The 26,518-nt window shown below is 36.4% G+C and overlaps 1 long non-coding RNA gene across 1 annotated transcript in view; it reads left to right on the forward strand.

The window, feature by feature from the left end:
- Positions 1-26,092, forward strand: part of LOC125615913 — a 47,783-nt gene extending 21,691 nt beyond the window's left edge. The window contains exons 4-5 of the long non-coding RNA XR_007346521.1: positions 22,780-22,866; positions 25,201-26,092. This is a non-coding gene — a long non-coding RNA (uncharacterized LOC125615913). The remainder of the gene's footprint in view (positions 1-22,779; positions 22,867-25,200) is intronic.
- Positions 26,093-26,518: the final 426 nt, after the last annotated feature.

A 26,518-nucleotide genomic window follows, 5' to 3' on the forward strand; every position in this document is an offset into this window, starting at 1 on the left:
TAAATGTGTGAAACTGAATAGGACCCAAAACTGTAAAGCTACTAAATAGGTCTTTAGACACATTGCTAAATGGCAAGGAAATTGGACAACGTGTCATATGGGCAATTGTGAAAAGTCAATTTAGATTCAGTGCTTAAGAGTGGTAGAGAAGCAGCCTCCCCTGATAATGGGAAGAAAATTTGTATTCATTTCTTTGAATGCTTTTGGTCCATTGCTCAGCTGAAGAAATTTTCATGTGAAGAGACATCATTGCATTCCCTTAGTTCCTATTTGGCTGCCAAGAGATTAAGTTTATGCTCTGGTGACTGATTAATTCCCACTCTGTGGAACAGCTCATATTTGCAGGCATTCAGGGAGATAAACAGGAAAAACTCTAAATTCCTTTTTGTAAGTGTTTATTTATTTATTTTTATTTTCACTTTCAAGTTAAGCTGAAAGTCTGTAACACCAGATATTAAGCCTCAGGTTTGGTTTCCGGTTAATAACTTTCTCTGTTTTGGTTCCCTTTGATTTTTCTTCTCCTGAAATTAGATATTTCATTTCTGAAGTTAATCTCAGTGGGTGCCTATTAACTGGGTGCAGACCACAACAATACCTAACCAACAACTCCATAGTTCCTTTCCTTGGCTTGGTTTCTGATCTTTGTGAAGAATGGAATTTAGAAGTTTATTACTGACCAGAAAAATGTAGAAAACCAGAACTGGAAGGTCTCTTTTGAGATGGGGCAGCAATCTTGGATTAGTCACAAATCAATGAAGACTGACTGCAGCAAAGAAGCAAGAGTCAAAACAAATATTCTCCCCCTAGTGTTTGTTCTGCATCATAGACAAGAAAATATGAGCTAGAAATGAACGAGGATCAACTACAGATCAGGCTGTTGAAAGGAGATTGAAAGCACTGATAGTTACCCCCCACCAGACACACCTTACCCTGAAATCTGGCTTCTGCATTTCTTTGCTATTTGTCAAAACGACTCCTAAAGCTATGTATAACTAGCAGAAGAACCAGTAAAAATAAATTAAAAATGAAAAAGGAATGTTAACTATAATTTAAGAATTATTAAAACCTTTCCAATCTGATAGGTTTAAATGTTTTGTTATATCTCTTTCCTATAATTTTAACATCTTTTATCCAATTTTAACATCTTTTAGCCAATTTTCTGTATAACAGATTTCAGCTTGTTTATCCTTGCAAGTGGTTTGGATTTTTTTCTTTGCTGTCATAGACAGGATAACTGAAAATTGTCTTGAATAGTATACGGTGCCAACAGGGAAGCTAGGGCCAGCGGGTAGATGCTCTAAGGAAACTAGGAAATTCTAACAAGTAGATTTGTCTTTATAAAGTTACAATAATCGTCCTCCAGGTCTTCATTCATTCTTCAAGGTTATTTCCTACAGGGTTTTAATTTTGTATGAAGAGCAAAACTCTAAGTACCCTTGGAAGAGACAGCAACTTGAGTTAAGTATGCATCAGTGGGAGCCTGATGGAAAATTGTTTCCAAGAACCAGAGTTGATAACATGTTTATGTTCAAAGTTTAAGTTGTTCAGGGGAAGAGGAGCATGATGCATTATGAGAAGCCAAACTGGGGTTGGACCTAGTGTCTTCCTGGAATTGGACCAATGAACTAGCACTTTTAATCTAATTTCGCATATTAAAACTGTTAGGTCATTACTGTGACATATTGATGTTGACTCACTATTAACCCTTTTCCACTCTAGAAAAAAGAACGTGCTTTGAAAAGTACTTGAAGCAGGACTAGATATTTTCCAAAGTCAAAGAGAATGAGATTATGTTACAAAAATACTAAACATGGATGCCTATTCACAAATCAAAATGTATTGTAACCTATTTGAAATCCCAGATGAGTAAAATGTTCTAGATATTCTGGTGATGTGAAAATAAATATAAAAAGATGAATACTATATCCAGATATATGAATTACATAGAAATGAGAATTTTCTTTCTTGGATTGTGCATCAAATATATGGCCATGTCTGTTTTACTTACGTTGCATGACACTATGTCACCAATGTGAATTGATAGCTCTATTACTCTGTAAAAGATATTGCTGAGATTTGCTAGCTCATGTTTCATGTGCAACATTTTTTTCATTTCTTGGAAAATTCATTTAATCTGACAGCTCTAATTTTACAGAATTGCTCTTTCAAGACCTATCTGAGGTTGCTCTTTATATCAGTATTGCACAACCTCCTTCATATTTTCTCAGCTCACAATCTAGACATAACTCTCACAAAACAATGTGCATATTTTATTGTCTGTATTTCTGCTGTCTTTGCCGATATGCTAAGAAGACTGGAGTATGGTCTTTGGAGACAAACTTGCTAACCCCAAGCATTTCAAGGGTGAAGTTTATATCTCAAAAAACATAGTCCCTAGAACATCCACAGATGCCCAGAATAAACACTGAGCATTCCATACCTTCTTTTTCTATGCAGTTTATCATATGCATCCATAGGTGTCTAAAAATAGTTCCTTTCATGTAAAGTAGAATGCAGAGAAATTGTGTTAGTCTTATAGCCTGAGTGGTAATAGGATATGACCTATCCTATTAGATCCTGTGATAGGATATGACCAATTGACTTTCTGGTAAAATTAAAAACTTTATTCTCTCCTTATAAATAAAATTACAAAAAAGTATTCCCTTTCCTTTCTCTTTACCTATGGCCTGTCACTCCCTGTCACTCCCTGGCTGGCCTTCAGTGTTTCTTTTGATATTTCCCCCACTCTTCACCCATTTGTGTGTTCAGTTTGTATAAAGTTCTAAATATTTATTTCAAGTCTCCTCTTCTTCCTAAACCAGTGAACTTTGGACAATTGTTTAATTGTCCATTTTTCCCTGAAAACTCTTCCTATTATGGTCAGTTGTGGACACTCTCAATGACCCTTCCTTCTTTATCCACAAGTGTTGGCCACAGGGGGATAAGGTAATTTGAACATAAGACTAAAATGACATATAAGTTTTTATAAAGAATTTCAGAGAGGATCCCACAATTTAATGTATTTCCCTCACATTAAGATGTTCAACCCTAGTCTTCCTCTTAGCCCGTTTTGCTGACTTCATCCTAGAAGACAGCCAATTGCTTTGCCCATCTCCACCATTTGCAGCTGGGGTTTCCCTGGTGCACTTTGAAGGCCCTGTAGACTTGGCTCTGGTGTTGTTTCTGTTGCCTACGGGGCTGTAGTAGATACCAGTAGTACTAACAGTGCACCACGTTGCAGCCAATGTCCTCCAAATGCAGTCATTAATTTAATCTTCACAACAAACCAAAGAGAGTAGAACTATCATTTTCTACAACTTTGTCCTTCTTTTTCAAAGGTGCTTTGACATTTCAAGTTTCTCTTCATATGCACAATAGTTTTACAATTAATTTTGCAATTTTGACAAAAAAACACACCTGCTATAACTTGATTGAGTTTACACTCAATGCCAATGAAGTGATCAATTCCAATGCTCTGTATCAATTTAGAGAGGGTTGGCATCTTAATACTACTGCGTGTTTCCAACCATGAATATGCTACCTCTATTCATTCAGGTCTTCATAACATGTCACCACAGCATTTTTTTTAGTTGACAGGTCTTTCCCATCTTTTAATTAGTTATTCCTTTTTCATATTTCCATACTATGTTTAAAATTTCAATTCCTAATTTTCTATTTCTAATATATGAAATATCATTGATTTTTACATCAAAGTTGTATACAGTATCAACCTAAACTCATTCATTATATTTGGTCGCATTCAAAGATTTTCAGATTTTTTTCCCCATAGACTAGGGATAAGCAACCTTTAAAAAATAGGATCGTGGACTGGGGTTGTGGCTCAGGGGTAGAGCACTCGCCTGCCTAGAATATGCAATACCCTGAGTTTGATCCTCAGCACCATATAAAAACAATAAATAAAATAAAGGTATTGTGTCCAACTACAACATTTTTCCCCTTTCAATTTCCTTGTGAAGTCAGATGCTACTTAAATGCATGTGAATTTGCATACAAATGTTTTAAATTTCTCAGTTATTTTCTTGTTATTAATTGATCATTTAATCCCATATTTGTCACTGCATGTATTTTGTAAGACTTGAATCTTTTTTCATTTACAAAAATAAAATATTTAAATAAAAAAAGGTTCATGCAGAAATGTACTTTGCAAGCTATATGTTTCTTTCTTAAACTCCTCAACTCTGCCACAGTGTGAAAGAAAGTGGTCAGAAATTATGTCCACACAAATGAACATGGCTGTGTTCTACCATTTTGTTGATTGGTGTTTGAATGTTAAGGCCACCTTGCATTATGTGACAACCTTTGCCGGTAAGGACATATCATCACATAGTATTGATTCCACTTGCTCAGCTCCTGTGTGGCTCCCTGCATGTATGCTCATGAGGAGTGTCCACCAGTAGTTTCCAATTGTTCTAATGGCTTTGTCAAGTTTTTGCATCAGGATGATGTTAGCATCATAGAAAGAGTTAATTACTTTCTCTTCCTTTTATTTTCTGGAGGAATTTGTGTTTAAGTTTTATTATTTCTTCTTGAAGTTTTGGAGAGAACTCACCTGGGACCTGCATTTTTCCTTTCTGGACATTGTTAACCTAAAGACTCAAATTCTCGAATAAATACCTGGATATTCATGGCATCTCTTTCTTCTTTAATACAGGTCTTGTAGGTTGTGTTCTGTAAGGGATTTTTCCATGGAAGCCATAGTTTCAAGTTTCATGGCATAAATTTAATCATGGTGCTTTATTATTATTCTTAAAATATCTGTATGAACAGAATGCTCTATTATTATCCTTTAAAACACGGTAGTTATATAGTGATATAAAGTCTCTGCTTCCTGATGTTGGTTATTTCTGTTTCCTTTCTCTCCTGATAAATCAGATTAGAAATTTATTAATTTACTGATTTCCTCAAAGAACCAATTTTGTTTTTGTAATTTTTTCCTACTTAATTTTTCTGCTTTGTTATAACTGATTTCTACTCTGATTCTTATTATTTCCTATTCTCAACTTTAAAGTTTCCCTTGTCTTTCCTTGTGTCATAGATAAAAGGTCCGTTCTGTGAGGTCATAGGTTTGATACTTTTCTTTGAAAATACACATATTCATTGCTAAATGCATCCTAATAATAGTGCTTGAATTGCATCCCACAGAGTTTCATATATTTTCGTTTTATTTCATATTAAACACTTTTCCCCCTTTTAATTTCCTTGTGAAGTCAGATACTACTTAAATACATGTGATTTTGCATATAAATGTTTTAAATTTCTCAGTTGTTTTCTTGTTATTAATTGATCATTTAATCCCATATTTGTCATTGCATGTATTTTAAGACTTGAATCCTTTTGCATTTACAAAATTTGATGGTCTAAAATATGCCTTATATTGGTAAATGTTTTATGTGTTCTTAAAAAAATATGAGTTTTTTGATGTTTCCTGCAATACCTCCCAAACATCAATTAGGTCATATTGGTTGGCAATGTTGTTTAAGTAATATTCATATTAAATTTCTTTTTATTCTATAAAAATAGAATAAAATAGCTGTCCAAAGAGAAGGCAGTTGTAATCTTCAGCTATAAATACTGATTATGAATTTCTTTGACATCCCTATCATTTTTGCCTATCATGTATTTCGAAGCTCATTAGTGGGTACTTAAATACTTTTAAAATCCTCTCAAGAAATTGATCTCTTTATTCTAAAATGGCTTTCTTTTACCTTGCCAATATTCATTGCTTTTTTCTCTACTTTATCCAACCTTAATATAGATACTCAAACTTCCTCTTGATTAGATTTGCCAAGGTGTTTTTTTTTCCTCATATGTTAATTAGCCTTTTACATTGGATGTGATTAAGTAGGAACCAAGGCACACTCACCTGTAATCCCAGCAACTGAGTGGCTGAGGCAGAAGGATTGGGTTTATGGTGTCACAAGTTCAGTCCGTGGTAGTAAGCCCAGAGGTTTGAGGCCATTCTGGACAACATAGCAAGGCCCTATCTGAAATAAAAGAAAACAACAAAACATATATATCTGATGTGATTGTTCATATGGCAAGATTCAAATGTATCTTCTTCCTACATATTCTTCTTTTGTTCTTCTATGCCTTTTTTTGGAGTTAATTGTATTAAAGTGTTCTCAATTTATCTCATGTTATCATATTAGCTTTAAATCTTTATTATTTCAATCCTTACTCTGTGCTTTATATAATCCTTTACATATTTAACTTACTGGCCTCCCGCCCAATGATAGTAGAGTTTATGGGTATATTAAAATAGTAACTTGCATTCCTCCCACTGAATTACTATTCTCTTATTTTAATTTTTGCATGTTAATATTCCATACTTCCTATTACTTGTGTTTAAAGAATCAACTTAAATGATAAAAAGCCTTTACTGAAGTTACCTGTTATGGTTTGGGTCTGAGGTCCAAAGCTCCTGTTAATGCAGGAATATGCAGAGGTGAAATGACTGGATTATGGGAGCTGAAACCCCATCAGTCCATCCTAGATTGAATAGCCTGGGTGCTAACTGTAGGCAGGTGGGGCATGGCTGGAGGATGTGGGTCACAGGGTGGGGTGGGGGTCCCTGTACATTGTATGTGCCCTGTAGCCCCTTCTCCTCCCTCCCTCCCTCTACTTCATGGCTGGCATGAGTGTAGCAGTGTTCCTCTGTCACACCTTTCCTCCTTGGTGTTCTGCCTTATCTTGGGCCCAAAGCGATAGAGTCAGCCTACCATGGACTGAACCTCTGAACCATGAGCCCAAAGTAAACCCCTCCTTCTCTTAAGTTATTCTTGTTAGGTATTTTGATCACAGTGAGGAAAATGTGACCAGCACATTACTGCTCAAGTTTCCTTTTGTATAGATGAATATCTGCATCTGGGCTGGTCTTCCTTCTGTCTGTCTCGACTGTAATTATCCTGGAACTCTGGGGATGTGGTTTTAAGATGTGGGGAGGGGAGGCATTCTAGTCTATCATCTAGTTAGTCTGAGATCCTTGGGGAAGGGAAAAACCTTTTCCTCTAAGTTCAGGACTCTCCAGATGTATTTTAAAATGGCCCCCTTTCTCTCCCCATGCCAGAGCCAGGAAGGGGACTTTCTTTTGGCTCCTCATACAGAAGAACTGTGTGACCAGCAGGCAAAGCTCAGGGTGGCTGGTGTTCCCCTAAGATTGCTTTCCACTCTTTAGTGAGTTGTTGTCAAGTCACATGGATTTGTCAAAGTTATCCTGCCAGTTCCTAACTGTTTATCCACCCAGTGGCTTCTTCTGAAGGCAAGATGATCTGGGTGGATTCTCTGTATTTGCCTGAATCTCCAACATTTTCAAGGGCAGATTACTTTGCTACACCAATTTTGTTCGATTTAAGAAAAATCATGGATTATTATGTTTTTCAGTTTCTTTCTTTCTTATTTCTTATTTTAAGCTGTAACTGATAACTTGTAAAATCTTTATATATTGTACCTGAAACTGGAAGTGGAAAATATCTTTAATAATTGGTTTTTAATTTTTTTATTTTGCCAATAATTCTAATATCTGTGTCAATTCCATATCTGACTTATTTGATTCATTTGTCTCTTCATTGCTGATTTTGTGTTTACCTGCTTTCCTGTATTCTTTCCAATATCTTTTGCTAGATGCCACACATTGTAAATTATACCTTGTTTTGAAATCCTTAAAATATTCCCAATATTTGTTCTGGGATGTATTAACTTATTTTGAAATAGTTCTGAGTTTTTAGGTATTGGTTTTATGGTTTGTTAAGCAAAACTGAAGAGGCATAGTCTAGGATGCATTATTCTCTGCTGCTCAGGAGGGTAAGATCTTTCTGCATAACCAGCCCTATCCCTCCATGATCCTGAGGGTGTCCAGTCTGGTTAGTGGGAGCAGGACTTCTAGGGACTGGTTCTTCCCATTCTTCCAGGTCATTTTTTTCCTTAGCTTCAAGGAGCCTCTTAGTCACACACACTGATGAACACTAGTCTAATGTCCTAGGAAGATCCTCCTCAGACCTCTCCACCTGCCTGGCTTTGCAGTTGTCCCCTTGGCCTGCTTTTGTAAACTCTAGCAAAACTGGTTTTCCTGGACTCTTGGCTCTTGGGAATCTGCCACTCCTCCCTCAGTCCCCTTCCTGTGGGGGGAGGGGGGTTCTTTCTAGGCAAAAACTTGGATATTCTTCATATCTCTCAGGTCTGACTTTCAGAGTCTTTAAATAGTTTGAATACACGTTGTACTATTATTTTTAAGTGTCTTTCAGATGACAGGGTGAATTTTGTCCATTTTAGTTTATCTTCAGGAGAAGTAGAAGGTAAAACTAGTTTTTAATTTATTTATTTGTATACTTCAAGTCTACCTTTGTCCCTTCCCTGCACACTTAACATCATAATCCCGGTCCATTTTCTATGGATTCAGCACAACTGCTCTCCTGCAATTCATTTCATATTTAAGTGGATCTTACAGGAGAAAGGATACACAAAGATATGTACTCCCTTACTTATGGATGCTTTCAAATTTCACCTATAGACTCTCTAGTTTAATTTTTTAGGAACTGGATTCCGCTTGCAGTATTAACAAAGAAGAATAACATTTTCTTCCTTTATTGGGTTGTAATTCTGTCTGGTCTGTATATTGCCAACCATAATTTAACATCTGCATTAAAAATATAGCAATCCTGGGTTTCATCTTCCAGTGGAAAGGAAAGATGGAAAAACATTTGGAAATTTCTTTCCTTCAACTCCCAACTCAAGTAAATGGAGCAGTATTGAGATTTAATTTAGATTTTAGTCAAAAAGTGTTTTCACTCTTCTGTGTTCATTTTGTCAACATATTCTTTGTGTCCCATTTGTAAAACACAGGCAATTCTAAAGCTAAGTTTTGTCATTGACCTTTGTGAGGTGAATATATATGTACTTATTTTGATGCATAGACAGAGTCTTATTGAAAGTCTTATTTAATTATATAAACTTATTCAAACTATTTAATTCTATACATTTAAATAATATAAACCAAATGCCAATACCAACATTAAAACCCAGGTCTTTCAAGTACAAATGATTTGTGGTTCTTAGGGTTCAGGGACTTTTTTTTTTTTTGGTACCAGGGATTGAACTCAGGGGTGTTGAACCACTGGGCAACAACCTCAGCTATGGAAACCCCGACAGGGTCCCCTTGAGTTGCTTAGGGCCTCACTTTTGCTGAGGCTGCATTTGAATAAATGATCCTCCTTCCTCAGCTTCCTGAGCCTCTGGGATTACAAGTGCACACCATCAGCCCTGCCCAGGACATTTTTTTTTTAAAGCAAAAAGCACCACTGTGGTCATTTCTGTGAAAGAGTGGCAGCAACCTTGAGGAATTGTGCATGGCACACTAATAAGAAATTAAAGCTAAGATGTAGAATGGTATAAACCCCTTCTGAGAAGTCAATTCTAAGAAAAACAAAAGATTGATCACTACTCCTCTATTCATAGGAAGATGCCTTGAAGCATTGTTTCAAAATCAATTAATGCAAAATTTCAATAAATTTTTTTTGCACAATCCTGAAGGGCAAACACCTATATTGTTAATTCTATATTTCTAGCTTTAGCTCTCTGGGAACCAGAGGAAACACAGGTTGAAACACTAAGATGACTATGAAGTTCAAAGCTATACATCTTCTCCAAGCTGGAAATATAAACCTATTATAACTTAGCACAGGAGAATAACTATCTTTAACTCAAGTTACCAATTCTTTGCATGACTCAATAGGAAAAAAAATGAACTATTTAGCTTTCTTATTTCCTTGAATGAAGCTTGGAAGATATTTAATTTTGCCCATGTTATGCAATAGTTTGTAAGGAATCCATGTTGTTTAATACCATGAAGTGAAGGCTGTACCAACTCTATTCATCTCACAGTATTGTGAGAATGTAGAATAGACCTATTATCATTAAAATGTCCTTTGTTTTCCCTGGAAGAATATCATATTTATTTGAGTAGTAGACAGGGCAGTACATACAGGAACATGAGCAGTGTAACATTGCAAGTAAAGGGTGAGTAGCAGCAGCATCTTAATGGAGGGAATCCCAATTTAAAAGAAATATTAACCAAAAATAGATCCAGTAGCATAAAATTATCCAGTAGCATAACATACTTGATATCCAGGAGTATGTCAATGTTTTGATGAGAATATCTAGAAAAAATGGATTATATATATAAATTGTCTTTCTAATGAATTAGCAAATTACTAAAACCATGGGGAACTAATGAAGCTAGTATTCTGTTAGATTAAGTATGACATAAAAGTATGTAGAGTTTGTCCTGCAGTTTTCTCTGCAGCTGATAAATTGAAACTTAACCCGACATGTAAATAGACTGTGATCTACTCCCAGATCAGGGAACTGGAGTTTGACCAATTACAGCAGCCAAGCTTCCATCAATCACAGGCAGCCAAGTACTCAAACCAAATTCAAATAAAGCAAACCACCTAGCTTTGCTGACCAAGCTCTGCCTGCACCTCACTTTGGCTCTTTGTATTCCACTTCCTCTTCTCAGGTTCTAAATATTGCTGCACACGGGGCAAGGCAAAGCATTCTGAAGCAGTTTTGGTCTGAAATGCAGGTTGATCCAAGAATTGCTAATAAAAGCCAATGATCTGTGAACAGGGTTTGCTGCAAGTCTGTTTCAAGAGTTCCAAAATGAGAGTAACTCAAAGAGGGGAGCTGACTTCTGAGAACACACTCCTGGACACTTGCAGACTTTGCCTAAAACAGGAGGCACTGGAGAATTTGGACTGTGCCCACAGAGGGCAATTACTGCCAGGACATCTAATGACCTTATGTGGCTAGAGAGACACACTGAAGGCTTGACGCTGTTAAGTTGTACAGAATATTTTGTCTTTGAGACATTTGCCAAATTCTAAAATTGTATGCCTATAAATTCTAAATTTGTATACTGATAAAAAAATATATATCAGCCAGAGATCTCTAGAGTTGAGTTCAGAAAACAAGGGCTGAGTATACGTGCATGGTGCTAGTATAGAGTAAATCAAAGACCGAGCTTCCTTAAAACTTGAATTCAGCCTTGACTCTATTTGCCCAGACCAAATTAAGGTGATGAGATACACTATTCACTTTCATAGCAGAGGAGAGTAATAACACTCTGCTGAAATAAAACACAATCTCCAAAGTGCAATAAAAATCAGTAGGTATACCTAGAGGCAAGATGATGGAAAATACAAAGATACCTATGTGCCAGAACACGTTTAATTATGAATAAGGAAAAAAGAAAAAACGTGAGTAGAAAGATGTCAAATTTAACTAGATTATAGGAAACTAAAAAAAGGAACTAAATAGAAATTCTGGAACTAAAAAGAATGATCCTGAAAATAAAATTAAATAGGAAGCACAAGTGGTTTGGAACCATCCATGACGGTTCTGCAGAAGAGCCTCAGCTCTGGAACCAGACATCCTAGATCTGAATTCTTCCACTAGTCCTACTAAGGAAGTGAACTTTATTCACTGATTTGGACAATAGATTCTTTATCTTTACCATTTGCATAATAACGTTTATCCCTTAGAATGAATTCAAATGAAATAATACATAAGAAAATCATATAGAACCCTCCACAGATGGAATTTTACCAAAAAGATGTGTTTTTATTCTAATATTAACCCAAAATAATAAAATAGATTATTTTTGCAAGAAATAAGTGCTATCAGGATTTTTTTAAAAAGCCTATTTGTTACTTGAGTTATTTATTGTTTTATTTTGTTTTACTGCAGAATTGAGTTCCTTGTATATTCTGGATATGAACTCATCAGATATATAGTATAGAATATATATTCTGAATATTGTCTCTTGGGGATAAACAAAATATGTGTGCACAGACATCATATATATGATATATAAATATATGTCATGTATAAAATTCCATGACATAACATATTCCTATATGAATGACATGGAATTTTTTTCAGCCATCAAAAAGCATGATGGACAAATGAATGGACCTAAAAGGTAGTTATTATATTAAGTGAAATAAGTCAGGCACAAAAAGGCAAATGCTGTCTGATCTCCTTCCAGGATGGAATCTGAAACATTGATCTCATGAAAATTTGGAGCAGACACCATCTCTAGCAGTCAGAGAAATGCAAATCAAAACCACCCTAAGATACCATCTCACTCCAGTAAGATTGGCAGCCATTATGAAGTCAAACAACAACAAGTGCTGGTGAGGATGTGGGGAAAAGGGTACTCTTGTACATTGCTGGTGGGACTGCAAATCGGTGCGGTCAATTTGGAAAGCAGTATGGAGATTCCTGGGAAAGCTGGGAATGGAACCACCATTTGACCCAGCTATTGCCCTTCTCAGACTATTCCCTGAAGACCTTAAAAGAGCATACTACAGGGATACTGCCACATCGATGTTCATAGCAGCACAATTCACAATAGCTAGACTGTGGAACCAACCCAGATACCCTTCAATAGATGAATGGATAAAAAAATGTGGCATTTATACACAATGGAGTATTACTCTGCACTAAAAAATGACAAAATCATGGAATTTGCAGGGAAATGGATGGCATTAGAGCAGATTATGCTAAGTGAAGCTAGCCAATCCCTAAAAAACAAATGCCAAATGTCTTCTTTGATATAATGACAGCAACTAAGAACAGAGCAGGAAGGAAGAGCAGGAAGAAAAGATTAACAACAAACAGAGACATGAGGTGGGAGGGAAAGGGAGAGAGAGGGGAAATTGCATGGAAATGGAAGGAGACCCTCATTGTTATACAAAATTACATATAAGAGGTTGTGAGGGGAATGGGAAAAAAATCAAGGAGAGAAATGAATTATAGTAGATGGGGTAGAGAGAGAAGATGGGAGGGGAGGGGAGGGGGGATAGTAGAGGATAGGAAAGGTAGCAGAATACAACAGTTACTAATATGGCATTATGTAAAAATGTGGATGTGTAACCGATGTGATTTTACAATCTGTATTTGGGGTAAATATTGGAGTTCATAACCCACTTAAATCTAATGTATGAAATATGATATGTCAAGAGCTTTGTAATGTTTTGAACAACGAATAAAAAAAATTTGCAAAAAAAAAAAAAAAAAAAAATTTGGAGCAGAATAGTGGTTACCAAGACTGGGAGAACAGAGGGGAAGAGAGAAGTGTTGGTCAATGGGTACACTCTTATTATTTGAGGACAGAATGGGTGTCAGTGGCCCAGCAGGGTGAATGTAATGAAAAATATTGAATTACATATCTCAAAATCATTAGAAGCTAGGAATTTGAATGACATCACCATAGTGAAATGATAGAAGTTTAAGTGATGGATATATTAATGAGCCAAGTTGATCACTACTCAATGTCCACATGAACTAAAACATCACATTATACTTCATAAACATTATACTTCATAAACAAATATTATGTGTCAATCAAAATATTTTAAAGTCTGTTTTAAAATAAGGAGGCTTATATGAGGGCTGAGAATGCCACAGAAAGTTTGTAGAACTCGAAGATAAGTTGAAAATAGAAGAAATAGTAAATTGAAAGTCTAACCCCAAAAGAAAAGGGCAGCGAGGTAGAGAGTGGAAATAGCTAGGCAAGGAGTTTGACGATTTGAAGAATACATGTTATATTGATCTTGATTCCTGAAAGTTCCATCCTCATTGAAGTGATGCCCGTTGCTCTCGTTATACTGATTGGAATGAGGAGAATAATTCATGAGTTTCTGAGGTGTAAGCTCAAAGCACACACAAACACACAGGCTGGCTAGCATCACCCACATTACCCTCCTTGCTGAGGATACAAATTTGCTAACTGAAAACCGCTCCATAAATAAAAACATATATCTGTGCTAATGGCCATGCGACAGGGTGTAAATCCTCAGCTAGAAACTACTCAGAGACATTCACTTAAAGTTTATTAGCTCTGGCTAGCATTCCTTCAGCTTGTCAACAGAGGAATATTTTTTTTCAGATGGTAGGTAATATTCTGAGACTCTGTGTAAATAAATCGTCTTAGGGAATATGTATTTTGATAAATTACAGTCTCCCTGAAGCCAAAGGGAATCCTGGGGCCACATATCTCTTGCTGTTGCTACACCATGACACAGCCCTAGAATTTAAGATCAGTAACTTCCGTTTTTATTTCTGTTTCAAAATGATATATCCTGAATTGTTAAGTCAAATTTTATTTGACTTGTAGGGAACCATGTGCTACATCAGTAACAGAAAATTTTCAAAAATTCTAGATATATTATATTTGACATATTATAACTGACATAAATAAATAACATTTATTTATGGAGTACCATATTTAACTCCATATATGCATGCATGAGTAATGATCACATCAGGGCACATAGCATTTCATCAAATATTTTTATTTATATTTGTTGGAAGCCTTAAACCCTCCCCTTCTAGTTATTTTGAAATGTATAGCTAATTGCTCTGGATGGACTATAATTACTGTCCAATGCAGCATTAGAACTTCCTCTCGCCAATGGTATTTTCTTCCATTATCGCCACTCTCTATCCCTACCCCTTCCTACCTTTCTAGTGACTGCTATTCATTGCTCCACTTGTATTTTCTGAATTTTTATACCTTCCACAACTGAATGAGAACCTGTGGTAGCTTTTATGTTCTTGGTTCATTTCACTTAACATAATTTTGTCCCACTTCCCACCATGTTGCTGCCAATGACAGATTTTCATTATTTTCATGGTTGAATAATATTGGATATAAATACCTTCCACATTTTTATGGCCATTGATAGACAACTGTGTTGATTCTATATCTTGGCTATTGTAAATATTGCTGCAACTCACAGGCATGCAGTTTTCCCTTTGATAGAATAACTTCATTTCCTCTGGACGTATACCCAGTGGTGGGATTGCGGAGTGGTGTAGTAGTTCAATTTTGTTTTTATGTTAAGGTACTGTATCCTATTTTCCCTAATGGCTGTATTTCTGTTGCCTTCACCATTCCCTAAGCGTTCCCCTTTCTCTGCTCCTCTCCAGCATTTGTCTTTTTGGTCTCTTTTATAATGACCACTCTGTCTAAGGCAAGATGAGATTGTGATTTTCGCTTTGCATTTCTCCTATGGCTAGCAAAGTTGAGCAATGTTCTATATAATTGATGTCATGTATCTGTCGTCTTTGGAGAAATGTCTACTTGGTTCTTTTTCCCATTGTTAATTGGACTATTCACTTATGGCTATAGATCCGTTTGAGTTCCCTATATATTCTGGATTTCAATCCTTGTCAGATGGACAGTTTGCAAATATCTGTCCCCTTCCACTGCCTGATGTCTTTTCCCTCTGTTGCTTGTTCCCTCTACTGTGCAGAAGTTTCTTTGCTTGGTGCAATCCCATATAAGAGAGCCAGCTTTTGTTGCCTGTACTTTTGGAATGGATCCAAAAAGTCTTTGCCTATACCAGTGTCTTAAAGTGCTTGTCCTATTTTTGCTCATGTTTCTGGTTTCACAATTAGGTCTTTGATTCATTTTTTTTTGTTGATTTTTATAGGTAGGATTTTGTAAGTGAGGCATAGGAGTCCACTTTCATTCTTCTACATATGTGTGGACAATTTCCCAGCACCCAAGAGGTTGCATTCAAGAGACTGTCATTTTCCAATCTATTTTCTTGGTGAATTTGTAAAAAAGTGAATATATGGATCACATGGATTCACTTCTGGATTTTTTTCACATGTCAGGCAAGGAATCTGTCACTGAGCTACAACCCTAGCCCTAATTTCTGGATTTTCTACTTTTTTTTCCTTTGGTCCATGTTTCTATTTTATGCCAATAATTATCCTATTTTGATTGCAACAGTTTAGTAGAATGGTTTAATATCAGAAAAGGCCAGGTTTGGTGGCTTACACCTGTGATCCCAGCAGCTCAGGAGGCTGAGGCAGGAGAATCTCAAGTTCAAAAGCAGCCTCAGGAACTTAGCAAGATTCAGCAGGTTCTAAGCAACTCAGTGAGACCCTATATGAAAATAAAACATAAAAAGAGCTGGGGATGTGGCTTATGATTAAGTGCTTCTGCGTTCAATTCCCAGTGGCCCCACTTTAAAAAAAAAATCAGGTGGGGTGGGGCCTCTAGAAACTGCAGTGGCAGTCTGTACTAGAGCCTCTACTCTGGGAGGCAAGTCCTCATTATATAGCACTGCGTGGGCTTGGCTGTTTGGGTCACAGTGCACATCTCAGTCTTAGTGTGTTTGTGAGGCCATGGCCTTTTGACCTTTACCTCCACAGCCTGGAATCCTCCCAGTCAGGGAGCTGGGGATCAATTTTGTCTCTCTACTCTGCTACCCTAGGCCTCCAAGTCACAGGGCTCCCCTCTTCCCCTTGCTGAATTATAGTGCTCTCCTCGGCCACCCATCTGGAAATGCAGTTTTTTGTTTGTTGTTTGGGTTCTTCTTTACAGAGGAGGTAATTGCTGGGCACCTCTATTCTGCCATCTTGAGTCTCTTTTCCCAACTTCAGCTTTAAGAATAGTCTATAACAGTTCAGATATTATTTTCAGAGATGGCTGCACCACTCTGAATCCCAACCCCACTTCTCCGTGGAGAGGTGAGATCTGCTCCCTCCCCATAAACTTGATGAACCCATGTAATGCTTTGACCCATGGAGTCCCAAGGGAAGGATGTGGTTGGTTTTAGAGGTTAGGTCACAAATGGCAACCAGTTTATTCTAGTCTAGAATCCTCTTGGTTTGCTGGAAAAACAATTGGATTAAATAAGGACACTGTAGTCACAAATAATTAGATATCATAATTTTAAAGATGTTACTTATAGTAACACAAGAAGGCATCAAATATATCTACTAATTTAGAAATACACCCAGGAAAGCAGCTACTGAAATCATCTAAGTCAATTGAAGAACTCTCTCATGTTTCTGTCACTAATTAAAGGTGACCTTAATAAATTAAAGGATGAACTGTTTTCCAAGAATGAATGAACAATTCGTATCTTGACAAATGTATCTGTAGATTCAATGTAATTCCAATAAACATTCCAGTAAGCTGTTTTGTTCAAATTTAAAGCTGATTTTAGAGTTTTTGAAAAGGTCAAATTTGGCAAGTCCAATTCAATATCAATATCAATATCAAATATTGAGGTTTACTATAATGTGAGAATACATTTTTTTCAAAAAAAAAATAAAGTATTTAGCAAACCATGAAGTGGAAGAAGACAGATTGCTGAAACATGTAGACACATGTGTGGTTATTGGATTTACTAAAGAGGGCTCTGAAACCCAGTGGGAAGAATAGTCTTGCAATAAATGCTTTATCTGATACATCTGTCCTACCTCATAGAGACAAACTGTAATTCCAGACTGAGTGGATGGGAAAGTTCAAACTTCCTGGTGATGACAGAGTGGTCCTCCATACCTTATGTCCAGCAGACACTGAGGGAGGTGAAAATAGACCAACCACACTAAAGGTTTTGCATGCAGTTCAGTGAAATTAGGGACTTTCTTCTCAAATAATGTCCATCCATTAAACAATAGACTCCATTCAAAATATCCAAAAAATAACTTCAGATCCACTTGAAAAATACAACAAGTCTCTCAAGGAAATGGCAAATAGTTGCAGACAGGCAACTTGCTAAAAATGGTCACCATATACCCCCAGTTCCTATAAGAAAATACTTTATATCAGTTATTATCGAGTAATTTTCTGAGAAAAACCAAATAAAATGCCCTTATGTATCTAACAGAATAGAATAAAAGTATGTAAACAAATTGGCACTAGTAATCAAACAAAATTCTCAATACTTCTGGAAGATGTGCACATGAAGGCAGGCCACTGGTGGGGAGTGACAGTGTCTCCTAGCTAAGAACGCTCCACAGCCCGTCAAGTTGCTTGCTGGAATCCACCAGCAGACATGAGGACATTCATCATCAGACACACATCTGAAAATGACTCCAGTGGCCTCATTATTAGGAGCAAAGACCTGGAATTGACTACATGGATCAATAGTAAAGTGGATGAATGCATTTTAAAATATTCATGAGATGGAATGCCAAATATCAATGACCAGAGGACTCGCCAGGATCTGGCGTATGTGCCCTGTGATCTGAAGGATCTGAAACTAGAACCAGGATATGAAACTAGGCTGTGGTCAAGATGTTGTGGACTCTCATGTCCATGTCCACTTGGGCAAGAGTGCAGTCACTGGGCAACAGACAGTGTTCTCCATGGTCACCAGGCTGTGGATTCATGATATGTGTAACTGTCTGTAGCATGTTGTACTGTCACGCATCATTTAACACCTTGACAACATCTTCCCATCTTGCATGTATCAAGGTGTGTTTTGAGTAGGAGCGATGAGAGCAAATGCCAGAATGGCGCGTAATGTCACCAGGCACCATCCAAATGAGAAGGAAGCCTCTTATCTCCAGCCCACCAAATGCTCTCACACAAGAGGGGAAAATCCATTGCTGCCGTAAAGTGGAAATTTTAGATTTTTTTGTGGGGTTTTCTTATTTTAAAAATGTCTATTTCATCCCCCCAAACAGTGCATCAGCATGAAAGATGCAAAATACATTTGGTACATTTAGGGGATTTTTTTTAATTCCTTGTGATCCTGATATAATTATTACAATATCAATGACAGATTTCTTCTGTAATGTTTTGGGAGACACATGTAGACCTCCCTGTGCTGTTTGGTAAAGCAAACTCAGTGCTGTGGCAGAGTTGTTTGCCTTTTGTGGCACATTTTCCCCTCTGGCACCTCAGCTCAGCTGGGTGTCATAAGTGTCACTCTGCAGGAATCGTCAGTGTGGAATGGTTACAATACAATCACCTGGCAGAGTACCACCCCCACCTCTGCTGCTTAATATATATAAAAAGCTGAGTTGAGAAACAGAATACATGGAAAAGTCTCTGAACATTAAACCTTGCTCTCATGTCTCTAAATGTCCAAAAGCCAGCCATAAATTAATCCACAGTGGAAGTGTACCCTCAACCTCCACCATGTGCATTTACCACCACCCAGTTCAATAGCAATCCCAGAAGTGCTTTATGGCAAGATGCCGTAGTGTAAAACAAGGGGCAGCTCTGAGGCATTTGTTGCTTTTATGCTACAAAGCTTTTACCTGTGACAGATTCCCAGGAAAATGCCTCTCCAATCTGAATATCAGAAAAAAACTGAGCATGGTTTTTGAGTTGCTTTTGTTTCTTGGACTCCATCATTTGCATGCCTCCCTGCTTCTCAAAAGAAGAGTACTTCGAACTATATGCATGCACTAGAAAATAGAGAAGGAGTGCACAATGTAGAGATGTTTCACTGTAAAGTCATTTTTTCTCGAATATTTAAAGAAATGTTTTGAATTTTTGTGATGTACCCTCAAAACCCTGTTACACAGGTGCATAGACCAATTAAAACCTAAATTTTCCATTTGGCTAATCAACATTTTTTTGGTTTTTAGCTTTTTGTTTGGTAAAAATCTCAAAAGCATAACATCAAAGCACAAGTTTGAAGTCAGTAAGCATGCATGAGATAATTAAAAATAGATAAAGAAGAAATAAGATTATGACAGAATTGAACTGTTTCATGCGTAAGTCTCAAATACTTTGGCAACAAGGGACATAAAAGCATTTATCAACTATACCAAGAAATTTGGTAGAAAACATTCAAGTATTTACACGAAATATGTATTGAAATAGATAAACTCATTTTCTCCTTGTGATATAAAAGCAAAGAATAGCTACCTGAATACGTCACCTTCATGTAATTCTGCAAGCATAATTATTTCACACTTTTTGGTTTCTTATGCTAAGAAGATTAAGGAAACGTGGTATGAAAGGCAGATTGCAAAACTGTCGTTTTTCCTGCCTACTATTTCAAGGCTGAAATTGTATTTACTTACTAATGATGAATATTTGGGACGCACTTGAAGCTTACTGAATTGAAACTTGAATGTGAGATATTATGAATATCAGAGGATACTAAGTTTCAAAAGGTGAAGAACAGAATACTTATAAGAATTTGGAATCATATTGGAACCAAACATCACATAACGATATCGAATGCAAAATGTTCCATACCTCTTGATTTCTAATGGCACATGATTATAAGCATACAACGCCAAGCCAAAACAAAATAGAAAAAAATATAAGCTACTATATTTGCATATCTGGAGGTTAATTTCCCTTAAACTATAGTCATAGATACATTTCGTCAAAACAGTAAAGGAGTCTAAAGTAACAGTGATATTATATTTAGCCCATATATTTTATTGTAGAAAAAAAGAAAAATACCTCTGGTTTATCGTTGAGTGCCATGATTAGCATGAAAGCAAGCAATTGAAATTAGGAAAGAAGGTCATGGGACCTTTAGGGAAAAATATATTACTGTAATAAAATTACTCTGAAGGCACTGGATACCATTAGTAATTGCTATCATCTGATAGCATAGCTTAAGTAAAAAAGAAACAGACAGGTAGCTGGAAAATCCATAAAAGTGCAATTTCACTTTAAATAATGTCTCACACGTCAAAACAAACTTTTATAATTATGAACAGCTTGCTGAACAATACTACATACCACATTTTCTCTGGACCATTCACCATTCACCTAGAGCAACAGATTTAGTAGATTTTAGCTTCATCCCTTTTTCTCCTGTTTCAATTTCATATTTTGTACATAAATTAATATTTAGATAATCATAGTAGTATAAATCTTGTTCCTTACTTTTCCCTGTAGAATGGACCTATAGAAAAAGGGAACTGTTTTTACTGTTTTTTATATAGATGTTATGTTATATGATGTTTTTTAATTTAAAATATTTAAAGTATAAATGTTAAAATAATACTACAAATAATAGCTGGGAAATAAAGAGTAAGAGAAGATTGTAGACATATGCATTTAATTGGCCTGCTTAATAGGACCATTAAGATATAATTTCTAACATTGACAGATGGAGACATAATTGTGAAACATTTCACATAAATAAAAACCATATTAGAACACACAAAATTTGGGACAGTAAGTGAAGAAATAGGAATAGTTTCCATGAATTAAATTCCTGCTACATCGATGTTCATAGCAGCACAATTCACAATTGCTAGACTGTGGAACCAACCCAGATGCCCTTCAATAGATGAATGGATTAAAAAAATGTGGCATTTATACACCATGGAGTATTACGCAGCACGAAAAAATGACAAAATCATAGAATTTGCAGGGAAATGGATGGCATTAGAGCAGATTATGCTTAGTGAAGCTAGCCAATCCCTAAAAAACAAATACCAAATGTCTTCTTTGATATAATGAGAGCAACTAAGAACAGAGCAGGGAGGAAGAGCAGGAAGAAAAGATTAACATTAAACAGATACATGAGGTGGGATGGAAAGGGAGAGAAAAGGGAAATTGCATGGTAATGGAGGGAGACCCTCATTGTTATACAAAATTACATATAAGAGGTTGTGAGGGGAATGGGAAAATAAACAAGGAGAGATATGAATTACAGTGGATGGGGTAGAGAGAGAAGATGGGAGGGGAGGGAGGGGGGATGGTAGAGGATAGGAAAGGTAGCAGAATACAACAGTTACTAATAGGGCATTATGTAAAAATGTGGATGTGTAACCGATGTGATTCTGCAATCTGTATTTGGGGTAAAATTGGGAGTTCATAACCAACTTGAATCAAATGTATGAAATATGATATGTCAAGAGCTTTATAATGTTTTGAACAACCAATAAAAAAAAAATTTAAAAACACACACACAAAAAAAATAATAAATTCCTGGATATTCATAAATAATATCCAAAATTAAGAAATGGATATTTTTTGGTCAGCTTTTCATGTCTGTGACCAAAATAGCTGACAAGAACAACTTAGAGGAGGAAAAGTTTATTTGAAGCTCATGGATTTGGAGATTCAATCCTTAGTCACTCAACTCCATTGCTCTTGGCCCAAGATGAGGCAGAACATCATGGCAGGAGTGCGAGGAGGAAGAAAGCAGCTCAGGACATGGCAGTCTATAAGCAGAGAGGGCTCTGTTCACCAAGGACAAAATATAAACCCCAAAGGCACACTCCCAGTGGCTCATGTCCTCCAACCAACCCAATCTGCCTACAGTTACCACCCTCTTAACCTCTCTCAGTGGCTTAATTCATGATTAAGTTAAGGCTCTCATAATTGAATCCTTTCACCTCTGAACAAACTTGCATTTTTTCACACAAGACTTTTGGAGGACATCTCATGTCCAAACTATGACAGGTATATATTCATGTTATGTACATTTCATGAAGAGGATTAAAACAACTCTTAAAAATTGTTACTTTGGGGGATTCATAATTGAGAATAGGGATTTCATTTTTATTTTTCATTTTATGTTCTTAGTGCTGTTTAAACTTAAAAAAAAACATTTTGAATATATATTACTCAATATCAAATCTGTATGTGTTTTGTGAAGTGGGACAATCTGGCTTTGCATCAACTTTTTTTCCTGGCTAAAAAAGAGAATTATTTTTGAGTTATCAAAACATCTGAGTATATTATGTTGCCATAATTAAAGACAAGCTGGTGAGTCCTTGGGCTACAGATCTGGTTAAATAGAATATAAGAATGGAAAGAGATTGCCAAAATAAAAGTTCTATATATTTGCTACAATTTGGATCTTGACTGACCCTCAAAGGCCTAGGAGAGTTATGGCACGGTCTCCAGGGTGACACTAGTGGGGATGGTGTGAACTTTAAGAGGTGGAGCCTAGTGGGAGGGCTTAAGGTCATTGGAGGCGTGTCCTTGACACAGTCTATTTTGCTCCCTGGGTCCAGACTTGAGGAATTTTACTCTGCCTCATGGTATCACCATGGCTTGATGCTTAGTAATGGAACTGATTATGGACTGGAACCTCTAAAACTGTGAGTCAAAATAGTCTTATATTTATAAGTTGATTATCTCAAGTGTTCTTTTTTTATAATGAAAGCTGACTAACCATATTATCTTTTCGAATGCTACTATCAAAATGATTTTTTAAAATTCCAAAGACATATTCAAGCAACTGGTTATTAAATAAAGGATAAATTTCCTTCACATCAAATTTTATGTTAGTGATCAGACCATTTTGTAGATCTTTAATAAAGATATATTTTGTAGAGAGTGCTTGATTGTAAAATCAATAATGAATACACTTTCAAGGGATTTCAATTTTATATCAGTTTAAAAACAACATGGGGCTATGTCTGCGGACTGGCCTTATGCTGTCAGAGGAAGCACCTTTTAACAACATCCACAGAGGAAAATTGCCAGTCACCTCTGGATGAGTGACGTTATCAGGTACCTGCAGGCCTTTACTTTAGGTTTGCCATCGTAAGTAAAATATCAATGTCAATATGAGCATGTTGAGGTTTGTTAAATTCGGTGATTAATTTATCAATTTTTGTGGAGCTTGTGGTGACACAATGGGAAACTTAGATGCCTCACTGTAACATAAAAGTGAGCATAGTCTTTATTCTGGTTTCACAAATTCACCATTAAATTGCACCCGACAGCATCACAGTAATGAAAATTAAGTTTGAACAGTAGATGAAGTGGCTTGGTTACTCAAGGCTCCTTTATATGCCATAAAAATTTAAAATTTTAGTTGTAAAATAAGAAACATCATTAGTCAACTTCCTTTATAGTGATATTCCTTTAATGAATATTTAACTATTTTTTAAAAAAAAATTAATGATTGAATCATGAAACCTTTGACTCAGTCATGTGGCAGAAACAATTAGAGATCTAGTGAGGAGGATGTGTCTCTCAATACTGTGTTCAATCTGCTCAGTGAGCATTTCTTTCAAAAACTATGGCAGGTCAGTTTCTTAGTCAAGAGTTTTTAGTATTCATCACCAAAATTCTAGATAAGAATGTTCTGAACTTTTAAATGAATAGTTTTTACTAGGAGAAAAAAAGGAGCAATTCTCATCAGATAGAAAAAGAAATGAAAGAAGAAAAGACAGAGCAAAGAAATGAAGGAATGAGAGAAAGAAGAATGCATGCTAGTTTTCCATTAATGTAACAAAATGCCTGAGGTAAGAATTTTAAAAGAGGAAAAGTTTTGGGGAGTTTATGGTATTGAACCATAAAACTGTGTTATATCACTGAGTTACACCCTCAACCCTGAGGTTTAGTCCTTGACTGACTGTCCCTGTTGCTTCGAGTCTGTGGTGGCATAGTACCTCATGAGACCACAGGGAGCCCCTTTATCTCATTGCTGCCTGGAAGCCAAGAGCAAGAGAGGGGAAGACATAGACATCTGCAGTCCCCTTAGAGAGCACCCCCTAGTGACCTTAAACCTTCTATTAGACCCTACTTGCTAAAATCTCCACCAGTTCCCAGTAGCACCATAGACTGAGCACTTAGCCTTAGCACATGGACATTTGAGAGATGCTGGAGATCCCAACTATGGCAGGAGGAAGGGTAGGGGGTGGGAGGAAGCATGAATTCAACCAAGGTAAATGAGGGGGGAGCCCAAGAACACCCCAGTCTCACCTGCTGGAGCCTGGCTGGCCTGGAACCCTCACTTGATGTAGTCACAGAAGGCAAAGTGTGGTGTCTGAGGAGCTGGGAGCTGGGACCCAAGAGACCTGTATGACAGCTGAGCTTGTAGGAAGCACGGGGAAGCATGTTCTCCCTTTCAATGTTTTGGTGTACTTTGAGTAGAATCACGGTTAATTTTTTGAAAAGTCTGGTAGAACAGCAGTAAAAACATGTCCTTTACTCTGTTTGTCTGGTTTATTTTCTTTGGAGTGGGGGGCTTTTATTACCAATTCAATCTCACTGCGCATTATTAGATTTTTAGGTTTTCTCTTTATTCATGGTTCAATCATAGTAAGTTACATGTCCAGCAATTTACCCATTTCTTCTAGGTTTTCCAATTTACTGATGTATCACTATCCATAATAGTCCCTAATGTTCCTCTGTACCTCTTTGAATATCTCCGTTTTGAAGCTAAAGCAGATGATCTCAGAAATGGAGAGAAGACTGGTTGCCAGAGGTTAGGGAGGGTAGAGGAAGAAGGGAGGGAGAAAGGACAATTACAGGTACAGGGTGCAGCTAGTGGGGGTAACACTTTCTGAGGCTCTACAGCACAGTGGCCTGACTGCGGTTGGCAAAGATTATTTGCTCTTGTTGCAAAATAACTAAAGAGAGAGCATTTTGGACGGTCTCATTGTAAAGAAATGCTTCATGCATGAGGTTCTCCTTTCCAGGGTTTTCCCTCTGAGTGACCAATCTCCACGTACCCACAGCTGTTTCTTGGGATTGCTTCTCTGCATGGATGCAAGTCCAGGTGTGTCTGGAGGAAGCCACCAATTCAAACAGGTCTTGCTGTCCTGTTTCTTTCTGAGGTGTGTTCCTGCACTTCTACAAGCATGTCAAGAAATCACTCTCAATTTTCTGCAAAAGCTTTTCTTCCCATTTCTCCCCCAAATTTGTAATTGTTTCTGAATGAGGCCCTTTGCCATTCTGGAAAGTAGTACCTTCTGTCTCCCTCTTTTATAAAAATGTAACATCCTCTGAAGAATAATGTAAATATATGAATTACTTTCTTTTTAAGTGCAATTTAATTTCAGTTAAATATTTAATACCAATGCTACATGCTAATTTTAAATTACTACCAGCTACATAGGAAAACAGTGAGCAGATAGATGATCCTAGACCTGGAGAACATAAATATATACACAATATAAGAATCTAATTTATTTAAAGCATCAAACTTTTGAATATTCTATATTGAGAAATAATATTCCTTCTTATTCAAATGAGTGTTACTGAAGAATTGGTGATTTGTGAAGCAAAAGAACAATTTATGATCATTATAAATGGCAACTTCCAGAAGATGGTGTGGACAATCTGACCAGGGAAGCGGAACATGTTATTTCTCTTGTCATTGAAAATCATCTGAATCTTGCTGCCTAGTGATAAAAATAAAACAAAAATTTTTTAAAAAAGATTTACTTTCCTCTTCTACTTTTATAGACGACATGATTTTTCTATCATTCTACTGATGCCTAAGTGATACTTCACAATAATATGTAATATATAGTGTGTGTTCTTGAATATCTTAACATTTTTGTTTCAATTTAGGTAATCATCTACCACTTTCACCTCTTTATTTTATTTTACAATTTTAATATAGAGTAAGTGAAATTTGCAGCAATACTCTCTTTAACTGTATAAATACATATTATTTATCTGTAACATATATATTCTAATCAGCCCTCCTATGTATACAATGTAAAATGCAGAAGATAATGCATTTGGTAACATAAAACACTTTATAATGTTAAATATATATATATATAAATCACCCTTTAAATTTAGGAATGTGTTATTCCCAAGCTAAATCTTTTAAAAACGTTTTGTTCAGAAATAAGGCAAAAATAATATGACTAAATTGTGGTGGTGTGAAAAGATCATGCCAAATAATTGTTTAGAATGTGGATTATGAGAAAAGGGGCTTCTGCTTTCATAATGACGGAGAAGAATGACAGGATTTCATCTTAGTGTGACCTCCCTCCTGCTCAT

Source organism: Marmota marmota, unplaced genomic scaffold, assembly GCF_001458135.2.
Source record: "Marmota marmota marmota unplaced genomic scaffold, marMar, whole genome shotgun sequence".
Lineage (NCBI taxonomy): Eukaryota > Metazoa > Chordata > Mammalia > Rodentia > Sciuridae > Marmota > Marmota marmota.